Source organism: Rhineura floridana, chromosome 2, assembly GCF_030035675.1.
Source record: "Rhineura floridana isolate rRhiFlo1 chromosome 2, rRhiFlo1.hap2, whole genome shotgun sequence".
NCBI classification, from domain to species: Eukaryota; Metazoa; Chordata; class Lepidosauria; order Squamata; family Rhineuridae; genus Rhineura; species Rhineura floridana.
In genome coordinates this window covers 22,073,314-22,097,720 of record NC_084481.1, presented here as the reverse complement: position 1 = coordinate 22,097,720, position 24,407 = coordinate 22,073,314, and the positions used below count along the sequence as shown (strand labels likewise).

The 24,407-nt window shown below is 41.8% G+C and overlaps 1 protein-coding gene across 12 annotated transcripts in view; it reads left to right on the top strand.

Moving 5' to 3' along the window:
* The window catches only part of PLCL1 (phospholipase C like 1 (inactive)), a 326,003-nt gene that overhangs the window by 51,074 nt on the left and 250,522 nt on the right, over positions 1-24,407 (top strand). The window contains exons 2-3 of one of the 12 annotated variants that reach the window (XM_061608105.1): positions 460-538; positions 638-809. The exons of 9 other annotated variants lie outside the window; for them this stretch is intronic. The gene's annotated coding sequence lies outside the window, so the exon portion shown is untranslated. Of the gene's footprint in view, positions 1-459; positions 539-637; positions 810-23,980; positions 24,021-24,407 lie in introns of those variants that run through there. 2 more of the 12 variants (XM_061608106.1, XM_061608108.1) reach the window with 2 other exon arrangements.

Here is a 24,407-nt window from a genome sequence, read left to right as displayed (position 1 = left end):
GCTGGGGCTGACGGGACTTGTAGTTTAAAAAAGTAACTTTTCCAAGCTCTGGTAAAAACCATTTCAAGTCTAATACAGATTGGGATAAAAATCTTCACTTAAAGTGTTTCTTAAAAAAGGAAGGTCTTTGATGGGCATCATTTTTATTATCGTTGCAATGCCTATCTGATATGTAACGGGAGGGAGTTTGAAAAGGTGTATGCCACCACATTAAAGGCCCAGTTCCTACATGGTGATGAGATGGTATCTTCAGGAGGCCCTCACCTGCAGACCACAGTGATTGGTTGTGTATATAAGAGGTAAGATTATATTTTAGGTATCCTGGTCCCAAGATGTATAGGGCTTTGTGCACCAGTAACAGCACCTTAAACTTGGCCCAGTAGCTACTTGGCAGTCAGTGCAATAGGTAAGTTCTCTGGCACCATGTTACTATAAAAAAGAGACCTCTTTCTTGTCCAGGCCCAATTGCTCCACTCTCTAAGAAGAGGAGGAGGAACAGTTTCATTGTGACGGCCAGGCATGATGTCAGCATGCGGAGGTAAGGCTTGTTGGAAAAGATTTAGTACTAACCAGTGTTTGTCAAGAGAATAATGCTTGAGTTGACAGTCCTAATTTTTGTACATTTTTTTCCATGAAGGTCCCAGGTTTGTCTGTAGATGGTTGCCTGGTTAAGGATGTGGATGTCATTGTGTCTGCTGTGAAGCCACCATTTCCAGGTTGCTGTGCAGCTCAAGAACAGTCAGAGGAGAATGGGGACATTGAGGGACTTTCCAAGGAGGTTACAGAATGTCTGCTGTCTTCTTTGTTCTGTAAGTACTTTTTTCATTATCTGTGAAATATATATTTTAATATTTATTTATTTATTTACTTATTTATTAGATTTATATCCTGCCCGTCCAGTAGGAGCCCAGCCTGGATGGAGTAAGATCAGCAACAGGCATTGGTGAGAAGCCTTGCAGAGATTATGGGAAACTGGGACTGAAAAAGAGGTTTTGAGTGAATGCATGCTTTAGGCCTTGGGTGGCCCACTAGACGGCGAGAAGCCAGGCTCCTCGCTCCATCTGAGGTCCCTCAGTGGTAGCTTGTACATCAGGCTGCAGTAGAGGTGGGAGGAGAAGACGTGCAGAACCAATTTTTTGGCATAGCCAAGAGACCAGCAACTTTTGGTGTCTCCTGTCCTTGAAGTTTTCCATCTCACCTGCTTGTTGGAAGAAATTGTGACAAAGAACTTGTACCTGACTTGATTTCCTTCTCCCTTCCAAACCAATTTTTTTGGTGTCATATCTTTTTAGATTGTAAGCCTGTGGGCAGGCGCTGTCTTGATGGTATCTGCTGGTAAGTTGCTCTGGGAGCCTGTGTTGTTGTTGACGAATGGGATATTTACTTGCTGTGAAGGTTCTGCATTCTCTTTGATGCTGTTGTCAGCTGAGTACCTGGTTTTTAAGGGACAAGAAATGACTTGATTACTAATGTGCACCAACTACGATACCGCAAGCAGATTGAACACAGAACTGGCATGTGAAGAAGTCCACAGGAAAGTGTAAAGACTGAGCACCATCAGGCACAACTCTTGAGTGCCAATAATGTCTTGCGGTCAAGGCCACGACTGCAGGCTGATTTTTGTTTGTCATAGCATGTGGGTCTGCATCTCCAATACATCTAGAGGAGTCTGCATTACATGCAGCATGACATGAAAATGAAGAAATTCCAAATATATTAGAATTCATTGGACTGACAGAGCATGAAATGATATCACAGCCTCCTACCACAGCCTAAGGTAGATGTAGATTCCCCAGAACACTTTGCCTTGCTCCAGTTATTACTGATGCCAGCTTTTAAGAAGGATGCACTTAGTAACAGTTGCCATGCACTGGCATATGTGTATGTTCCCACACCCAACCCTGGGCCAGATACGGAATCTGAAAGTAAGACAAACTGGTCTGCCTCTAGGAGAACAGAAGAGAACAGCGAAATAGAAATGTGACAGGGAATCACAAGGTGTCTTTAAATGATGATTAAAAATGGGCATGGTTGTGGTGATGACCCAGAAATTTGTGAAATCTAAGGCCTGGTAGGGCAAGAATTGATGGTCTTAATCTTTCTGTTCAGAGGATGCATCTGCCTTGCCATGTGCTACAGCCTGAAAGTTTCTTCATGTGCCTAGAAACTGTAATATTTTCACAGCATGAAAAGAGAGCCACAGGAAGGCTGAGGCTTGCATGCTTCCCCTACTCCTTCAACATGCAACTCCTTCTACTGCAGGGGTGAGACTGCTGGGACCATCAAGGGGCAAGCGTTTTCCACCTGCCTTGCCCCCTCACCCCTGCTCTTAGTGACATTTTTCTGGGAATTGTCCTTTACCAGGAAGATGAGTGCTTTTGATGTTTTGCTATTGTTGCTTTTTAGAAATGCCAGGATTTTGTTGGATTTAATTTTTGTAAATTGGTTTTTTTAATTTGTATTTTGTATTTGTGCCTGGAGTAGCAACTCTCTCTTTCTCTCTCTCTCTCTCTCTCTCTCTCTCTCTCTCTCTCTCTCCCACTCCCACTCCCCTCCCGAGGTCCTTCTTACAGGGACGTGCGCAATGCGATATCTGCCTTTGTCTGCTGCAGAATCGTGTCCTTAAATCCATGCTGTTTTTTCCTGTCCCTTCCTAGGGACAGTAAAATTTATTTGTGGAGCGGGCAGCGGAGAATAAATGGAATGGAGTCAGCTTGGCAGGGGTAGCTCTGGCGGAAAGTCCAGCACTCGAGAGAGGGACGTATCTCTGTCCTCCGGTTAGGGCTGCAAGCTCCCCAAAGCCCACAAGCTGAGGAAGAAGTGGCTGTTGGCTGTGAATCGCATTGAACCATGATCCAGGAAGCTGTGGATCCCAGGCTCAGGCTCCTCTGCCTCTGCTCAGAGCACTTCAACCAGGATGAATTTGAGATGGACATCCTCCCTGCAGCCTGGGCAGGTGGACCAGCTCACCAACAAGGGCCGAGTGGAGGTGGAGAGGGACAACTTGTCCAATGACATTATGTGCTTCCAAGAAAAGAAGGAATGCCTCTCCTAAGACCAGATCTGCTGTGGTAATTGTGTGCATCATTTGAAAACATTGTTTTTGTTGCAAATTTTTTTCCTTTGCTTTTGTTGCATTGTTCTTGTTGCATTGTACTTGCATTGTTTTTGTTGCATTGTATTTTTACGGTTTATTTTTACTGGTTATTTCTTATGTAACCTTTTTTTTGTAATATGTTTTATAATATTTTGTTCACCAGTTTGGGGGCCTCTTGGCCAAAAAGTGGTATATAAATAAACTATACTACTACTACTATACTACTATTTGTGTGTAAGCTGCTTTGTGGGCCTTTTTGGCAAAAAGGCGGCCTAGAAATAAACCATAACATAACATATAACATAACATAACATAACGTAACAACATGGCTGTGAGGAGTTCATAAACTTTTATTTCTGGTTTAGTTTAATTACAGCTTGTTGTGTTGTCTGAACCTATCAAATGATAGTTAACCTTAATGGTTGCACAAATCAAGCCACCTTCAAACCATGGGTTATCAAGCTGGCTTGTTTCAACAAGCCATAGCTAACATGGTTAGTTTGCTGCAACTCTTTCTTGTCACACTAAACTATGGTTCCTCATGATGTCTGAACATGACCAATGAGTAACAGCTCAGTCCTTGGGCTCCGTTGCTTGCAAAAAGGCAAGATTCTGCTCTGTACAGAGGAACTGGTTGGATTCCTCATAACATGGCCACAAAAGCTGCCATCTTTAGTTGTTGCTGTTGTTATTATTATTAATTATATTTGTTGTTTGCTTTTTTTTACCAAGGTGACCCAAAGCGACCTTACATTGACCAGTTACAAACAAGAGAACCAATAAAAACTAAAAACACTTCTGTCAATTAAAAACCATCAGTTCGTTTCTCCAGATGATTTCCTTACAATCTCACTGCAGGACTGTGGTGTTTTCATATCACTGCTCCCAATCTGTGTATCTACAAGCTCACATTTAATAAAAAAATTATTGAAACTGGGAAAACAGTGTGATACCTTGATGCAAGGGTGCTTTGAATAGCACCATTGCCTCAAAAATGCAAGTTCAGGGTGGATGCGTCCCGGCTTTGCCCTATTGAAGAGCCTAATAAGGATTGCAAGAAAGCCCATGATCTCTTTTTCTCAGAAATGCCAACTGCAAGTTCAAAATATGGGGATTGCTACCACTTTTAGGGAAAAACCATAAGTCTAAACAAGGCTTATTTTTACAAGCAAAACATGCACAACAACTGCTACACCATTCAGTAACTTGTCTCTTCCAAAACTGAAAGTTTTGGGGAGTGATCAGGTAGTAGAAAATGGAAAAGGTTATGACAAAGAAACCCCACAAGATGTCACATAGACTTGACTGACATGGTGCATTCCACCTTCTGCTCTGTCTGACGTTGGCCAACATAAGTACGTAATGTATGAGTATGAATGTGAATAAGGTACTTAGGGATGTCAGAGAATTCTGACAAAAACGGAAAAGGAAGTGGAAATAGCTGCAGTTTGTGTGTTCATCTGTGGTTGGGAATGGAAATCACTCAGGCTAATACGATTGGAACCACATTCTTGTTTTTAAGTCTGCAAATGATAATTAGTGACTTCTTTAAAATTGTTTTTACTTTTTCTTTACATTGAAATGGATGTAAGTTACACAAATATTTATGAACTTAGATAAGTTATGTAACTTGCATGAAATAGCGGACAGTGAGATGAATAACAGCTCGAGGACGTGGACAAGGTGCTTGGACAGGTACGTGCGACCACTTCGGTACTGAATCCTTGCCCCTCTTGGCTAATAAAATCTAGCAGGGATGGAACAGTTGGCTGGGCCAAGGAAGTGATAAATGCCTCTTTACGAGAGGGAGTGGCCCTTGGCTGCCTGAAAGAGGCGGTGGTGAGACCACTCCTGAAAAAACCTTCCTTGGACCCAGAAAATTTCAGCAGCTACAGACCTGTAGCGAATATTCCATTCCTGGGCAAGATCTTGGAGCGAGTGGTCGCCGGACAGCTCCAGGCGCTATTGGATGAAACCGATTATCTAGATCCATTTCAATCGGGTTTCAGGCCTGGTTTCAGCACTGAGATGGCCTTGGTCGCCCTGTTTGATGACCTCTGTCGGGAGAGAGACAGAGGGAGTGTAACTCTGTTGATCCTCCTTGATCTCTCAGCGGCTTTTGATACCATCAACCATGGTATCCTTCTGGAGAGGCTCGCGGAGTTGGGAGTTGGAGGCATTGCCTGGCAGTGGTTCCGCTCTTACTTAGCGGGCCGTCTCCAGAAGGTAGTGCTTGGGGAACATTGCTCAACGCCATGGGTTCTCCAATGTGGGGTCCGCAGGGGTCGGTTCTGTCTCCCATGCTTTTTAATATCTACATGAAGCCGCTGGGTGCGGTCATCAGGAGTTTTGGAGTGCGTTGCCATCAGTATGCTGATGACATGCAGCTCTACTTCTCCTTTTCATCATCTTCAGGTGAGGCCGTCGATGTGCTGAACTGTTGCCTGGTCGCGACAATGGACTGGATGAGAGCTAACAAACTGAGGCTCAATCCTGACAAGACTGAGATGCTGCTGGTGGATGGTTTTTCTAATCGGATGGTGGATACATATCCTGTCCTGGACGGGGTTACACTCCCCCTAAAGGAGCAGGTCCATAGTCTGGGAGTCCTTTTAGACTCTTCCCTCTCACTCGAGACTCATGTAGCCTCGGTGGCACGGAATGCGTTCTACCAACTTCGGTTGGTAGCCCAGCTACGTCCCTATTTGAGTAAGGAGGACCTCACATCAGTTGTGCATGCTCTGGTAACCTCGTGTTTGGACTACTGCAACGCGCTCTACGTAGGGCTACCTTTGAAGACAGCTTGGAAGCTACAGCTAGTGCAGAATGCAGCAGCCAGATTGCTCACTAGGACCAAGCGGTTCGAGCATATAACTCCTGTTCTGGCTCGCCTGCACTGGCTTCCAATATGCTTCCGGTCCAAATTCAAAGTGCTGGTATTGACCTATAAAGCCCTATACGGCATGGGACCACGATACCTGTTGGAACGCCTCTCCCGGTACGAACCGGCCCGTACACTGCGGTCTTCTACGAAGGCCCTCCTCTGGGTCCCGTCACATAAGGAGGCCCGGAGGGTGCTGACAAGATCTAGGGCCTTCTCAGTGGTGGCTCCCGAATTGTGGAATAGTCTCCCCGAGGAGGTGCACTTGGCGCCGACACTATTATCCTTTCGGCGCCAAGTTAAAACCTTCCTCTTCTCCGAGGCATTTTAAGTTTAATTTAATTTAATTTTAATTTAACTCTAATTTCATTGTTAATTTAATTTTAGTTTAAGTTAATTTTTACTTTAGGTAATGTTGTATTGATTTTAGTTTGTGTTGTTTATACTACTTGTTGCATTGTACTGCATGATTTTATTGCATTTGTGATTTTATGATATTCATGTTCGCCGCCCAGAGAGCTGTTGCTAGTCGGGCGGGATAGAAGCTGAATAAATAAATAAATATAAATAAATAAATAACGTATTATTTGGCAGATATCAAATGAGTGGAACGCAAACAGCACTGATTGTGATGAATACAGGTTGGGACAGAAATTGCTGCTTTCTTACAATGGTGACACATGAATTCTAGTAGCCAACCATACTCAGAAATAAGTGTACATCTTGCTGTCACAGTCAATGTGGATAAACTTGTGCATGCATGTGAAAGTACATGCTTTGGGAAGCATCTGTCAGCTCTAACATAGAATTTCTGCGGAGCTCCCCCCCCCCATAACATAACTTAAATGATTTTCAAGCAGGTTAATTGTGTTTCCCCCCCTCTTTATGATTTAAATTAATTGTTTCGAGTCTTTTGGCTCAAATAAATTAATTCAGACTTGTAAATTTTTGGTTGCCTTTTTTGCTGACAAAAAGGGAGGCAAGGAATTAGGGTTAAAGGAAAATCAAATTTGAGATATAGTTGGCAAATGATTCTTGGGGGTTTCATATGGCAGGAAGGATTGTACACAGAAAATTGCCTTAACATTAAACTTAGTGTCAGCAAAATAACATGGATTGCCGAAGCCTGATACTTAAAGAAGAGAAAAGCCATTCAAGCCATTATAGATCTAATATGAATATCAAGGATATTTATTCTCGGTTTTAATCTCTTGTGAAGTAAATATGCTTTTATCCCATAGGGCACTATTATGCTGAAATGTTTTCTCTCTATTATTATGTTTACCTTGTGCCAAATTCATAGAACCTTAACGCTGATCTACACATTTAGATAACATGTGCAATAATGGTCCTAAGAGAATGCTGCTGGAGAATGCTGGTAGGCATGCTTCTGTCTGTTAAAAAAAATAGCACATATTCCTGATCATAGAAAACTGGATGGCAAGAGGAGGATTCCATCCTCGCTTTCTCCCTGATGTGGTTGTTTTCCCATGAATAACTTCTTAAAAAACATGAACATGGAAGATCATGAGAACATTGACCTCCATTTTGAAGTAGTGTAATCCTAGAAGGGCTCTGCCATGTATTCGGATTTGAAAAGAATGGAACAGATGATCAAGTCAACCCCCCCCCATAAAACCAGAACATTCACATAACAATCCCGCCCCCTATACCAAAATCCACTTATACAATCTTGACGGCAAAATTTTACAGTCGGAGAGCAGGAGCAACTGGATGCACTGCAAAAGGTCTTCCCAAGAGACCAAATTGCTTCAGGTGACTGTCAAGTGATCTGAGCCTCAAATTGTGGGGGAAAGCAAACAACAGCAACAAAAATCCTTTATGGTCCAACTGGAGGAAAATTCTTTATTGACCTCAAATATGGAACTTGTATCGGCTCTGAGCATGCTCAATAAAACAGTCCACAGAGTCTTTCCAGGGGAAACCTGAGTGGGCATAAATTGTGCTTATAATGTATGGCCTCAGATACTGGAGGGGGGAATATTCAGAGCTTGGAAAAGTAACTTTTCCAAGCTCTGGGAATATTAACCATCAGACTTGCAAAATGGAAACACGCTATGCCATCCTGTCATTTAAATCTCAAGTCTAATTTTGAAATTGGGTGTCTGTTTTGTTGATGCCAATAGATGTGTATTATTATGTAACAAAGGACTCCATTTATATTCTGTATATTCTAGAACAGGAATATGGTACACAGGTGATGGGAGTTGCCACTGAAATTCTCTTCTACAGAGACTCCGCAGAGCATTTCAAATGTCATATGAGGAAGTCTCATGTGGTGGTCATGGCGTGGGGTTTTGCCATATGAGGAGGCTGATCTATGTGGCGAGTTACTTACATAAATTATAGCAGATGCATGGAACATTCTTTTTTTTGGGGGGGCAGCAGCTGCACTACCTGCATACCATGTGAAACAGTCCAGAGGGACATCTGTAGGGAACAAATGATAGGTGGCATTTTAGGCTGGAAATATGCCATTCCCCAAACTCCACATTTTGCACAGCATGGTGCAGTTTTATGACGATTGTACTTAGGAGGTGACATATGTGCATAATGTATGTGTTATTCACTTGAACTGATCAGATGCCGACTTCATTCTCTCTCCTGGCACCTTGGTCCCATCTGAATTTGTCTGCTGGCTTAGCGTTTATATTAACAGTGTCTTTAAATCTGCGTGTCAAAGCATTGTCTTCTTCAAGAAAGCTTTGCAAACATGAGCTACCTAAGGGTGGGGGTAGCCAGTGTAGCACCCTCCTGATGTTGCTGGATTACAACTCTAATAATCCCTCACTATTGACTATGCTGGCTGGGGGTCTGATCTGGAGGTCATCATGTTGGTTATCCCGACTTAGATGAAAACATCTATGTAACGTGAGTAGGAACTCAATCAGATATAGTTGTATGGGGGAATCAGTTGGGAGAGGGATCAGTAGGAAAACGAAAGCAGAGCTCTTGGTTATGCTGCAACAGACTGTTAAGTAAAGTTTGTTCCTTCTAACGAGTATTTGTGATTCATTTCAACGCTTGCAAATATTATATGGTGTCAGAAGACTACCTAAAAACATAAGGCAGTGAAAAACGGACCAGTTGAAGCCTCCAGGAAAGTTGGTGTTTGAAGGAAATGCAGCAGAGAATTGGAGAAGATGGAAGCAAGGGTTTGAATTGTACTGCATTGCAAATGGAGCAGATAAGAAAGATGAGAGACTCCAGTCAGCATTATTTCTGCATGTGGCAGGTGAAGAAGCAAGAGAGGTATTTAATACTTTCCAGTTTGATGATGATGCAGATAAATATAAAATTCAAGTTTTGATGAATAAATTTGAAGCTTATTGTGTGCCCAGAAGAAATGTTACTTATGAAAGGCACGTGTTCTTCACTAGAATACAGAGTGAAGGAGAAAGGATAGACCAATATGTGACTGAGTTGAAGCTTTTGGCTCAGACCTGTGAATTCGGGGAGCTGTGTGATTCTCTCATTAAGGATTGCATAGTGTGTGGCATTCAGACAGACAGATTGAGAGCCAAGTTACTGAGAGAGAGTGATTTAACCCTTGAGTGTGCCATGAATATATGCAGGGCAGAAGAAGTGGCTGCAAAACAGATGAAAGATTTTGGGGCAACAGAAAAACAAATGGATGCCTTACAGGGCAAAAGTACCTTTGAAAAGCCAAAAGTAAGCCAGCCTCAGAGCAAATGGAGCTTTGGCACTACTACCAGCCCCCAAGAAAAGGAAATGCCACAGAGGCCTGTAGAAGCAGCAAAGGCCTGCTACAAGTGTGGTATCAGTCATCATGACATAAATGCTTGTCCTGCAAATGGGAAGGAATGAAGAAGATGTGGCAAACTTAATCATTTTGCTAAAATGTGTAAAACTAGAGATAGAAAACTTCAACGCAGACAAATGTTCTCAGTAGCAGATACAGCTAAAAATGCTCATGATTTCTTCATTGGCACATTGAATTCTACAGCTCTGGAAGATGAATGGTATGTGGATCTTCTCATAAATGATCACAAGTATGTGACCTTTAAGATTGACACAGGAGCACAGGCTAATGCAATGTCTTTAAAAACATACAAAGCCTTGCAAGCTGAACCACTTCAGCAGTCAAATACCAGATTAATAACCTACTCTGGAGAAAGACTACATGTGTCTGGTAAATGTAACCTGGATTGCAAATATAAGATCAAAGAGCTGAGTTGGAATTTCACATAGTAGACTTTGATGCACAAGCTGTACTTGGTCTCCGGGCTGTGACTAATTTAAATTTGGTGCAAAGAGTTAATTTAATGAATAGAGCTCCAGTAGATCAATGGGATGTTGCAGTTGAATACAAAGATGTATCTGAAGAAGCTGAGGTTGCTGTTATCCTCATGTTCTCTTATTTACCAATCTCCGAATCAAAACAAAGAATTTCAGGTGGATACTGAAAATGATAGCATTTTGCAAATCCTGAAAAATGCCATTTTGCAGGGGTGGCCAGATAGAAGAGTAGAAGTTCCAGAGTGTATACGTGTTTATTGGAATTACAGAGAGGAATTAAGTGTTCATGATGGACTCATTTTTTAAAGTGACAGAATCATAGTACCACAAGATTTGAGGAAAGAGATATTGAATATTATACATGAGAGTCATCTGGGTGTTGAATTATGTAAAAAGCGGGCATGAGAATCTGTATATTGGCCAGGTATGTGTGCCCAAATTGAAGAATTGGTACTGTCATGTACCACATGTCACACCTTCAGAAATAAAAACCAAAAAGAACCAATGTTACCTCATGAAATTCCAAGAAGACTTTGGCAGAAGCTAGGAATGGACTTGTTTGAATTTCAAAGAAAGGACTATCTACTTTTGGTTGATTATTATTCAAAATATGTGGAAATATGTTTGCTTGAAGACACTACAAGTAGATCAGTAATTTTACACTGCAAATCTATATTTGCAAGACATGGTATACCTGAAGAGGTTGTCAGTGATAATGGCCCTCAGTTTTGCTCTAGAGACTTTAAAATGTTTGCCAAAGATTGGGACTTTGTTCACACAACATCCAGTCCACTATTTCCTCAAGCAAATGGAATGGCAGAAAGAGCGATCCAAACAGTAAAGAGGATTCTTAAGAAATCTAGTCTGAATAACACAGATCCTTATCTTAGTTTATTGGATTACAGAAGTACGCCTACAGTAGATACAGCCTCACCTGCACAACTTTTAATGGGGAGACATTTAAGAACCAGGTTGCCTACCTCAGCACTGTTGTTACTACCTCAGCAGGTAAAAGGTGACATACAGACACATCTGAAGAGAAGACAAGAAAAACAGAAGCTTTACTTTGACAAAGGTTCAAAGCCTTTACCACCTTTGGAGGTTGGTGATTCTGTTAATGTTCGGCAAGATGGACTGTGGAAACCAGCGAGAGTGACTGGACAAAACATGACTCCAAGATCATATTTGGTTCAGACTGATGATTTAGCTGTCTACAGACGGAACAGAAGAGATCTTCAAAGCACTCCAAGTTGTGAACCAAAAATGGATGAGACTACTGAGACTGCAACTGCACCTCCATCAGAGATAGACCTATCAGAGTCTCAAGACAACAAAAGTGGAACAGCTGTAGCACAAAGTGCCAGTGATATACCAGAAAAGATTTTGGACTCTGAGTTACCTGTTACTACATCAAGAGGCAGAGTGATCAGAAAACCAATTCGATATAGACAGTAGTTTCTATCTTTTTCTTTTTTTTAAAAAAGGGAGATGTAATGTGAGTAGGAACTCAAGTGAATTAGATATAATTGTATGGGGAATCAGTTGGGAGAGGGACCAGTAGGAAAACGAAAGCAGAGCTCTTGGTTATGCTGCAACAGACTGTTAAGTAAAGTTTGTTCCTTCTAACAAGTATTTGTGATTCATTTCAACTCTTGCAAATATTACAATCTATTTGCAGGCCAAAGCTCCTAGTACCAGTGGAGTCTATTCTGTCAAGTCTTGAACTATCATGCGTATAACTTTTAGATGCATCAAACATCTCTTTCTGAACAATGTTTTCAAGAGTCCTTTTTGAGCCCTTTGCGGCTCTGCTAAGTTTCATTATATTGTTCCCAGCAGGAAGGCAGTTCACAGGATGAAAATAACCATTGCTCTGTTTTTGTGTTCATACTGCTTTCCTTGGGAAGCTGAAGCGAGTCATCAATCACAGTTGTGTATACAGGAAGATGAAAACAAACCAGGCTTCTGCTGCCACTGATCCTAAGAATATTTTTATACAAGAAGAGCTCAGGATCCTTTGGCTGTACTTCTGCTGTATTACCAAGTCAGTGCAACTCTGAATCATGTTTCTAAGTGTCCCCAAATAAGGATTCTCTAGACAAAAGTCGTGCATTAATTTATTTATATACAACCCTTGGCAATCTGCTTGACTTTGAACATATTTATTCCAGTCCTGTTTACTTTCCAATGTGGTTTGGGTAAACAGATAAGTATTATTATTCCTTACCTATTAGCAGCCATTCCACCTGGTTGAAGCGGACGGAGAGTTGCAACAGTGTGTCCCACTTCATCACCTTGACTGGGATTAACTACCTTTTCGCTCTTCTCCCTGGAAGTGCTTCCTTCTGCTGCCATTCTAGCTGGTTGTGAACCATTTTTGTGATTATGAAGAACTGGTGCCTAAATAAGCTTGCTTCCTGTTCTCTACTCCGTCTCTTTTGTATTGTGTCTGAGACTGTAAGCCAGTGAATGAGATTGGTGTTCTTTTTCTTAATATTTGTGCAATGCTTAGAAAACTTTAGATGCTTTATAAATAATAAAGATGAACAATGCAATGCTTCTTGAACTAGGATGCTTCCCACATGACACTTTGCCTTATACAGGAGTGCAGCAGAAAAATGTGTGCAGCCAGGTAGAACAGTTGAAAAGGCTGGGCCACTGGGGGAGGGCTGTTGTTTGGTGCTTGAGCACAATTATGAAATGTGATTCCATGGGACGTCAAACGGTTTTGAATTGGCCGTAAAGAGCTACCTCTTTAGCAACTAATTTGAACTTGAGTTGCAGAACTCCCCGATTTCTGCCTGTTTTTTGATAAGCTGATATAATGTTGGATTTGTATTGGTCCCCTTGGCTTTTTAGTAATGTTTCTGAAATAATGTTTTGAGATTTTTATGATTTTAAATGACATTTTACTGTATATTTGATATGTGGCCTCTAAACCACTTTGGGAAATGTTTCTTCCTGAAAAGCAGTATACAAGTTTATTGAATGAATGAATGAATAAAAATAAATAAATAAATAAATAAATAAATAAAATGTTGCAGGCAAAGGATTCCACATGCAGTTCTTGGCATCTCTAGGAAGGGCTGGAGACCAGGATGGAACCATGGAGAGCTATTTCTAGTAAATATAGATTGTGGGTGTGGAACCTCAGACCCAAGAGTTACATGCATCTGTCCAGGCCTCTCTCTCTCCAGGTCATGGAACTTTCCCCAGCCTAGGCGTGCTCCCTCTCTCCAAGCCATACCCTTCATCGTCACTTGTCCTGTTCTATGCCATTCTTGAGGGCTTTTGACCTCTTGCTTGCTTACATGGAAGATGGAGAGAGATGTGTGTGGTTGTAGGAAATTCCTGACTGTTGTGTGGCTGAAATGTAGCCTATAGTACAACAGTAAGAATCACAGCTGTTGTTCCACCTACTTTTGCCAGTGGCCACGCTGGCATGTGGCCCTTGGAAAAGTTACTTTTTTGAACTACAACTCCCATCAGCCCAATCCAGTGGCCATGCTGGCTGGGGCTGATGGGAGTTGTAGTTTAAAAAAGTAACTTTTCCAAGCTCTGCTTGGAATGTTGCTTACAAGGAAATGTGGCCCTTGGGCTGAAAAATTCCCCACCCAATGTACATTAATCCTTCTTGCTTATCAGTGGTCTGATTCTGTATAAGGCAATTTCCTATGTCCTGAACAACAGCAAAAAAGTCTCATCAGGGCATGCTTGCCGCTTCCAGCTTCTTATGTTCCTTCGCTGGAGGTGAGTAGGGAAGCAAAATGTTTCATTTATACATGAAGGGTGCAAACATCCACACAATCAATGTAATAGCTTGATCTGCTCTGTGATTAAAACACCTCACCTTAGCTGCCAACTTTTGTTTGTGCTACCCTTTGTCTTGATGGTTGAAATGTGTTTACATTGAATAGTTGGTCCATTATATTAGGTTCCAAACACTTTACTCAAGGCAAGGAATTAACTAGATGTTTGGGGATGAATGACTCTGTAGCGACTGATGATGCAGACAAAGAAGCAGATGTGTGCTTAGCTCAATCATGCTGAGAGACTCATTACTTTGAGCACCTTCCCTTGTTGTCGGAACTTAAAATGGGGTGCGGGGAGGGTAAATTTATTGATAGTGGGTATGGCATAGTGGTGAAGCATGTGAGATGGGAAATCTCTGTTTCAAACATTACCTTGGCCACCAATTGTCTAGGCGGCTCTGACTATAAGTTTGCATTCGCAGCCTGTGTAGCAGACTGCTGAGGGACAATTGCACCGTGCCCTCTTACAGGGTTACTGAAAGGATCTGTCTAAATAATTTTGAACAATTGGTATGTGCTATAATACTGTACCACTAATATAATATAGTACATTAAAATATGTATTCTGCCCTTCAACCCAAAGGTTCCCAGGGTGGTATATTAAAAACCCCAAGTAGTTGTTCTTTGGGTGCTGTGGCACCAGCCTGAGCCATCTGACTCTGACAGCTTTACTGCAACCTGGTGGGCTCCAGATGTCTTGGACAGCACGCTGATTGGGTCTGGTGGGAGTGGTTGTCCAAAACGTCTGGAGGAAACCAGGTTGAGGAAAGCTGGGCTCTGCTGAAGCCTTATGCCCCGCAGTACATGAATGCGTAAAGAGCAGGTCTCTTCCCCAGCAGCCCTCCAGCTCTGCAGGGTGGTCCTGACCCTAGTCATCCTGTATGGCAACTGATTACAAGACTTGCCCCAACTCTAGAGCAAGCTGACCTAGGCTCTGTTCTAAGCATTAGGACAGGTTCAAAACTCCCCCAACCTATGGGCTTTACTCGCTCCTCCTCCTTACTGCCCCACCTGCCAAGTTGTGATGGGTATTTGTGTGACTTGAATTAGGGGACTTTCCCAGACACTAGGGATTGAAATTAGAACCTTCTACGTGCGTCCTAAGGCCCTTCCAGGGAGCCTAACACGACACATTAATAGTAAATATTCCCCTTGTTAAATTCTCAACAGTGTTGTTCCTGTCTTTTCCCTTTGCTTGTTAGCGTTTCACATTTTAATTCCCTTGCAAAATATAAAACTGCAGATTTCTAAGTGGGATGCCAAAGTTGCTTTCTTTATAAATGAATAAAAGCCACTGGAGCACCAAATGTTTATGAGAGGAGTTCATAAACAATAAAGTGGAAATGTTAAAATAAACCTGAAGCACTTCCATCTATTATTTTCCTCACAGCTCCATTTCATCCCTTTCTCCATATTAAGCATGACGTTGAGAAAAGCAATGAAGGCCTGATGATTAATGGATCAGCTGCAAAAGGGGATGCTGACATTTTTATTATCATGTCAGTACTAAGACAGGACACCGAATTTACATTTTCCCATCAGTGCTGAGCTGCTGCTGTGTTAAGTTTAGTTTATATTAAACATTTCTTGCTACTCTGCACAGAACCCAAACAGACTTGTAGCAGTGGTTTTTATGGCTCAAGTATGACTATATATTTAAGCTTGATGGCAGTGGATAACCTCTGACCATCTGGATGTTGCTGGACTCCAGCTCCCATCACCCTCCTGACCATTGGCCACATTGGCTAGGGCTAATGGGAGCTGAAGTCCAACAACATTTGGAGGCCCACAGGTTCCCCACCCTTACGACCCCACAAGGGTTCTCACAGTCATTTGGAGCCTCCTAAAGTAAAGCTAAGGAAAATACTATAGCGAAGTCGCAGTTACAGTTTGCAGCATGTGTGAAGCAAACATCGGTAGCCACTTTAGAATCTGAACTGTCCCCTCATGGGATGGCACTCCGTCCTTTGTTTTTCTGTCCCTGTCTCCTAGCACTTCTTGATCCTTCGGGGAAAATCTGTTGTCAGCTTCTCAACAGCAGCAAAAGGCTTTGTGAAACAAAAGAGTTTATCCATAAAGTATGTCACGTTTTTTAAAAACTTGATTTCTGTCGCCTTTATTTGCTAGGGTTGCCATCCAACCAGAAAAATATGGCCTGCCCTTTTTTAACCTTTTTCTTGAAAATATATATATATATTTAAAAAATCTGTGCATGTATGTAAGGGTATGCATACATACATAGTTTGGCCAGGATGTATGTGTACCTGACTATGACACAGGCAGAAGCTTGTGCTGTTTTTTGGGACTGCCTGAGCTGCTGGCGTTGGCTTAGTTCCTGGCACCCATTTCAGCCTTTGGCAGCCGAGTTAGTACAGCTGGCTTGACTTCTGGGCCACATCCACACTTGATAGTAGTGGCAGTAGTAGGGCTAGCATCCATCTGCCTGCTGCCAGCCCAGTTAGTCATCTGCCTGATCCTACTGCTGACCTGCCAGTCATTCTTGATAGGTTGCTGCAACATGTTCTACATGGAGTTATCCTTGAAGACGGTCTGGAAGCTGCAGCAGCTGACTGGTGTGATCAGGACAGAGAACATGACTCCAATTATGAAGGCTCAGCACTGGTTGACAATAAACTTACCAGGCCCAGTTTAAAGTCTCTCTCTATAAATTCATGAACAGCTTCAGACCCAGTGTCTCTCCTATTACCAGCCAAACTGTTTGTTATGATCAGCAGATAGGGTTACCATCATTTTGTCATTTCAAAAAGAGTACATTTGGCTTCAATAAGTGAAAAGTAAGAGTATGCTGTTGCACCATCTCAAAAAGAGTACATGTACTCTTAAAAGAGTACGGTTGGTAACCCTATCAGCAGAAGATGCCCTGCTTGTGATACCATCCTTGGCTGAAGTTAGGAGGCTGGTAATGTGAGACACAGTGTTCTTGGTGGTACTCCCTTCCATAGCCCCTACAGTGGGTGTATTTAAACATCAACAACATGTTTCTTTTATCCAGGCTTTTGGTTCATAATTTGTTTTAGGTTGGGGGTGTGGCCCCTTTAGTTTGTTGCTCGGTTGTATTTGAATGTAATATAACGATTTTATGACTTTTTTTTTTAGAAGGTGGTTTAATGATTTCTTCTGTTAAAGCTGCCTGGTTCTCCACATTGGAGGAGGGGTGAGGCATCTAATAAATAAATGAAATAAATAAATTAGTATGCTTGCCTGGCTATCTGGGAATTCCTCAAGTCCAATGCAGGGGTGAAAAATGAGAGGTGGCAAAGGGGGGAAGGCTGTGCAGCCCAGAAGGGCTCGCCCAGGAAACGTGTGTTTGTGTGAATTTTTCTTGGCCGCATGTGTGCAAGTGAGAGAAGACGGGTGTGTGTGTGTTGGCTTCTTTCGTTTTGTCATATATTTTATATGAAAGAGCCAGGAATGTATATGCAACTGTAAAAGTGAAGTCAGCAGCTGTAAAATGGATAAATATTGCATGTTTTCTATCATGGTTTTCTGTATCTATTTGTGTGGCTCACTTTCTAGAGTGATCAATCCTGCATGTATTTTTGGTTCTCTGCCTTGAGATCTGAGGTTGGCACTAATCTTGAGACCTTGTTTGCCATCTGAAAAATGTGGTAACTTTTCCTAAAATATTTTCTTTGTTCTTCAACTAGAACAAAGTGTGACTTCACCTGAGTCGTGACTCGGTTGGCTTTCTTGAGTCATCTGGTCTGCAAGAATGTTTTTATTATGAGTTCCTCGTTTCTGATATTTGGCTCAATGTGAGATGTGCGGGGCTGATACTATGTGTGGGGGTGATATGCTTGCTAGGAGTGGAGTTGGGAGAAATTGAAATAGCAGTACCTTAGCTGAACAGACAGCTGTTGTACTGGGCTCTGCTCTTAGACATGATCCTATCAGGCTTCACTGAGTACCATACATTGTCATCTCAGGAACTTGAAATTCTACTGCTTGTGCTTTGTCCAATGTTTACCAAAATCCCTGTGTCACAAATGTGCTGTCCCTTTCTGCTTCCTCTTGATGTTGTGGCATACTGTATGGATGGTCTGTCTAATCTCCGCTCCATCCAGTTTAGTCTGAGCATTGAAGAGAAATTATTTGACACCACGTTTTGAACAATCTCTGCAGACACAGGAACTAGAAGCTTGATAAAGAAGATCAGAAACTCCTGACTGTTGACATTTACACTTTTTTTAAAAAAAGGTACTGCTGGCAGTACAAAATGGCCTGGACACCTTTTTTTGTTGTGCTAGGGCAGATTTCCCCAATCTGATTATTGCCACATGTTTTGAACTACAACTCCCATCAGCCCCAGCCAGCACACCAAATGATAAGAGATGATGGGTCATAGTCCAAAACATCTGGAGAGCACCAGGTTGGAGAAGCCTGCACTCTGAGGAGTGTATTTACAGTATTTTAGAGGGAAGGGGGTATTCTGACACTTTCTACTTTGTAGGAAGGCTTCAACACCCCCTCCTTTAATTGGAGAAATTCTGTGATGTTAACCTTTCTGTCTCCCAGTAGACAGTGTCCCACCCTTTTCTGTTCCTGATGGCTCATAAATTACTGATGAATGAAAATCTCCCACATGGCTGTGCATAATATCTGACACTGAAAGCACCTAGCAATTAGCATTGCTAATAGGTGAGGGCATATTTCTACATGGGGGCTGAGTTCCCTCTGCGACTGCCAAGCATTCCCTCATTCCCCCTCTGATCGGCTCCTCATTTTACATTGGGATTGGAAAGCAAGAGAGCTGCCACATCCGTGATGCTAATCTTAAGTGAATGGTTAAATACAGTAGGTATTCCTGCCATAATACATAATCATTGTCATAACAATCCTGTCTAATATTTGCAAAGTAATGTGCTGCAGCAAGAGATGATTTTGGAGAAGTGGATGTTTTACATTGGTGGGTGGATTACGCCAACCAGGGACCTCACTCTTCTGTTTTTAATTATAAATGATGTGATGTGGTTGGATAGTTTTGCCGTTGGACCCTCAAATAGTTTGGAGTTCTTAAGGGTGGGCATATCTTTCTTTTTTCTCTCTTGCCTTGCACTGCTTTTGAGTTGGTGGTCTTTTAAGCTCCATCTAATGAATCAGACAGCAAAATGTGTACCATCATTTTCAGTTAAAAGATGCAGTAGGCTTGGTTAGTCTTATGAAGTTTAAAAAAAGAAATATTAATCTGGCTGGTTTTCCAGTGCATTCAACCCAGCTCTTTCCCATTCATCATTGTCTAGAAATAACATTTGATAGATCACTATACTCTTGACCTGGCTGTTGCTGCTGGTAATTATTTCTGAAATTCCCAAGGGACCACAGGCTCTTGCTTCCGAAACAATTGGTAACTTCATTGAATTCTGATTTATGCTGAATGTGCAGTTTCTGTAACAACAGGCCTCTGTGAGTTTGAATCAACCTGCCTTTTTGAAAACCTGATTCTTAGCATATCATTGTCACCTAAACAAAGATCGAATCCACGTGTATGTGCTTATAATATAGTGCATGCTTTCTATGTGTAAGATCCTCCGTGGCACAGAGTGGTAAGCGGTGGTAACGCAGCCGAAGCTCTGCTCATGGCCGGAGTTCGATTCCAATGAAAGGAGGAAGTCGAATCTCTGGTAAAAGGGGTCGAGGTCCACTCAGCCTTCCATCCATCCGTGGTCGGTAAAATGAGTACCCGGCATAAGCTGGGGGGTAAAGAAAGGCCGGGGACGGAACTGGCAATCCCACCCCATATATACGGTCTGCCTAGTAAACTTCTCAAGAAGTCACCCTAAGAGTCTGAAACGACTCGCACTACAAGTGCGGGGACACCTTTACCTTTTTCTATGTGTAATGTGATTTCTTTGTATATCATTTGGGTGCAACAATAAAAATAGCAAACCTGGAGGGAGATTTTCAGGATGGAATAATGGAATAATACATCTATTAGAAATGGGAGCCATCAACACTCTATTCGTGTTATTAACAGCGTGAGTATTCAAATGGTAATCCTGTGCTGTTAATTCTGCAAGGGTGTGAAAGAATATATAAACATTCTTGTCAGACTTTTTTGAAACCTGCTAAGTGTAATGGGCAGCTCTTATTCATACAATCTGAGAATTCAAATGAATAAATGTTGGTTTGGGAGGTCTCTTAGGGCATTAAAGTATCCGAAATGAGAATTTTCTCCTTTATTTGAGGGCTGGTTTGCACATGCATTCATTCCTTGACTGTAACATACTGCAAGTGATTATATGAATGTCTGAGTCAGCATGGCAGATCAAACTTCGGGGAAATAACTTTAATATTGTTTCAAATGCAGTGCATTTAAATGAAGTTATTTTAGTTATTTATTTGCAAGTCATTAAATATTGATGTAAAAAATCAACAACAATTATGTTGTTAAAATAAGCTATGCCAGAGAGATAGTTCAGTTTTACCTAACAGAGCTAGAAGAATAGGCTGGTTTAGAGTAGACTGTAATTTTGTACTTTGAATACAATCAGTTTTATCTTGGTTAATCAATTGGAGTAAAGTAACAATATAATGGTGTACATATATAAGTGGATCTGACCTATCTGTGCAAAGGTGTGGAGTTTCTATTCTTTTAGAGGGATAGTTGTGTGTTCCAGGATTAAGACAAGGCCTTAAATTAAAAGCGACCACCACAACCATCCTGAATCCAAGCACATCACTATCACTGGTATTTTTAGCAAGAATAGGAGAGAAGGACTGACCATCTCGTGCAGATGTGCAGATCCTTTGGCCCTCTAGATGTTGCTGAACTACAACTCCCATCATACTTGGCCATTGGCTATGCTTGCTGGAGCTGATGGGAGTTGTAGTTCAGCAATATCTGTAGGGCCAAAGGTTCCCCACACCCGATTTAGTGTTTTACTTTAAAATGTTGCAAGCCTATGCTTGGAAGTAAATCCTATGGAATATGATTCTTTGCAAAGCAAGTGGGACAGAGCTGAAGAGCTCAGTTCCTTTGCATTGTCATGCATGACATCAAAAGGCATTTGAGTCTGGCCTTTGCTATATCTACCCATATGTAGAGATGTGAAGGCCTTTAAAAAAAATGAAAATAAAAACAAACCACCCACTTCCCCTCTAGGAAAGAAAAGAACTCCCCCTCAAATTTTTCTGGGTTTTTGAGGGGGGCTTCATATCTCTACCCATGTGGCATAAAAAATCACTTTGTAAAGCAAATGTACTTTCTAACTCATGCAGGTTTTGCATTAGAGAAATACGAATGTGACAAAAGTGTTTGCTATGTGTGAAAATGCTTTCAAGTTGGGATGCCTTCAAGACTGCATTCAGATGGCACTTTATTCCGTCTTCCTGACATTTCTTTACCTGTTAATTTTTGCATTTTATGTAACTTTTCACACAACATAAAAGTCATGTTTTGGAAATCTAGCAGAACTTTAGCACTCATTTCTGTATTAAATGTTTCCAGAAAAAAAATGCAGAATATTGCAGGAGCTTTGCATTGTAAGTTTCCTGTGGTTTTCCCGGATGACACCTCCACCACTTACATTATGACATTTTGGGCGGTATCTTGGCGTACTGTGCGGTGAATCACAGGGGAACAGAAGTGTACATGCATGGAAAGAATGGGGGAGTGGCAACATGCCCAGTTGTGTTTGTTGTTGTATCATACCACATGTACTGGTGTGAATGAGATTTAGTACAATGTGGCAGTTTATTGATCAAAAAGCCACAGTTCCACAAGGCAACAGGTGCTGTAGGTTAAAAGGAATGTTAGAAACCCGGATAGAAGCATTAGCATCATAACCAGTAAAACTAATGTAATAAACCCCAAGTCTGAATGCAGCCCAAGATGGGACATGAGAGGTGTGCTTTCCCCCCCATGGCTGTATATGATTCTCCCAGTTGTGCCCCCTGTTGTCTCCTCCCTTCAAGTCCCATAGCTAGCATTCCTGCACTATAACGAGGTTTTTCTACTAGGGCTGCAGCAGCATCACCAACATCAGTTGCTGTTTTGGCATCAGAGACAGGGCATCTCCCAGTGTGGAGCAAGAAAGCATGTGGTGTGACCTCTTATGTTGGTAGTGGGAGCTCTGTGCCAGATCTTGCCCAGCAAAACCTGGGATTGGGTCTTCAATCCTGAATTTATTTGACTGGATTGCTTGTTTATTTATTTGCTTGCTGCTTGTTTTTGCTCTAGCAATTTTCTTCAGATCAGTGTTATTAGCAGTGTTTTAAAGCTGACAAGGAAATTCTCTAAAGCTCATTTTCCAGCATACTGTTTGGCAACACTTAGAAAGAACAGTACTGCTTTTATTAAAAGAAGGGAAAACTTTAGGATAAGATAATAGGAAATTCAGAATTTCCTCCTCTAAGGTTGTTGGCAGGGAGGCAAATACCAACGCATACCAGTTTCTTGATGTCCAGGGTTGCAGTTGCTGCCAATAATCTTTGGCACAAGTTTAATCAGGAATAAGAATTGTCTCTGACAAAAATGATCTTTGCTTTTCAGATGTAGCAATCTTTATCTGTAGCCTCATTCATGCAACCATGATTTGTTTTTTGGTTGTGGTATTATAAATGGAAGTCCTAAAAAGAATAATGGATCCCCATCCTGCCCCTGATGCTCAAAAGATATTTTATGAAACTGTAGCCATTAAGGACATTTCATGTATTACTTATAAGGGGGATGGGGCGTCTTTGTCCTTCCAGATGTTGTTGGACTCCAGCTCCCATCAACCCCAGCCAGCATGGCCAATGGTCAGGGTTAATAAGAGTTGTAGGCTGCAAGCACACTATACATTTAAAGCACACATCCGCATAAAAAATCTTGGGAACTGTAGTCTACTCCTCATAGAATTAAAATTCCCAGCATACTTAAACAACAGTATATTTTGGGGGGTGGGGAATGTGACTTAAATGCATAGTGTGTATGTAGCCCTAGTCTAGCAATTTCTGGAGGGCCACAGGTTCCCCTCCCTGATTTGAATGTATAATTGTACAATACTCAAAGCCTGGTGTCTACTTTGTGAACCTGTCCTAAGGTCCCTCTTCTTTTTATTGGGGTTTGTATGAATGCATGGACAGAATCAAACACATTCTGTGTTCATTCAGAAAGAAGCTTAATTCTATTCTAAACATATTTCTCGGGAAGGAAACTTAACTAATTTCAACAAGACTTAGGTCCAAGCAGATGTGCTCAGGATAAAGCTGTCTGCCTCTTATGCTGAATTGATTTTATTATCTTGAGGACAAATATTAGGGTTTGAATCTAGTTACTTTTTCAAAATTTGGAACATATATTTCAGACAAGGTCATCTTCTCCCCCCCTCGCCCCGCTACGGCATTCTTTGAAGTCAACCGGAAACAAGATGGGTTTTCTATCATTAACCGCAAGCTGTTAACGATAGCAATTTATTTGCTTTGACATTGTAATGCAGACTGCTGGACATGATAAGGTGTGGGAACAGAAAACAAATACATTGGCAACATTGGACTTCTCTTGAAAAGGCATCTGTGAGAACGGCAGTATTTTCACAGTGTGCCTTAGTTCAGCCTGTCCTTGAAGATGTGCAGCTCTTTCGTCGTCTCCTGTTTTTTATCTCTGTCTGCAGGTGGACTATGAGGGAAATGAAATGCTGGTTGATAATATTCACTCTGTGCGCAATTGAGAAGGCCTGCCTGGTAACATTATTCCATGCTGGGAATATTTATTCCCCTGCCCTACTTTCTTTTTTTTTGCAGCACTTGGTGATGATTGAGAGCGGGTGATTAAGAGTGTGGGCTACGAGCTTGCTGTTCCCCTGGTTGAAATGACAGCTTAGCCATGAATTCATTAAGTTGCCTTCGGCAAACCGCTACCTCTCATTCTCTTTGTCTCCTTTTCTAATATAGGGAATCATTGCTCAGAGCTACCTTACAGAGTTGTCGTAAGGTTTGCTGAAGTAAGGTATGTGTGGTGCTATACGTAACTAATCTGGTGCCCTCCAGAGGTTGTGCACTGCAGTTCTTATCATTTCTGACCATTGGCTATGCTGGAGGAAGTTGATGGGAGTTGTAGTACAAAGCATCCAGAAGGACATTAAATTGACTACCCCATAAATACAAAGTTTGGGGCCCAAAGGTATGTGTAGCCACTTCTGTGCACAAGCCAGGACTTTTTGAATGGCTTCTCCCGGCAGGCCTCTACAGATTACTAAAGAGCTACTCATGAGGATCTGGTGTGCACTGGGGAAAGGGCATAGCTCAGTAGCACAGCACATGATCTGCATGCAAAAGATCCCAGGTTAATTCCCTGGCATTTCTGAGTAGGGCTGGGAAAAGCCTCTAAAACTCT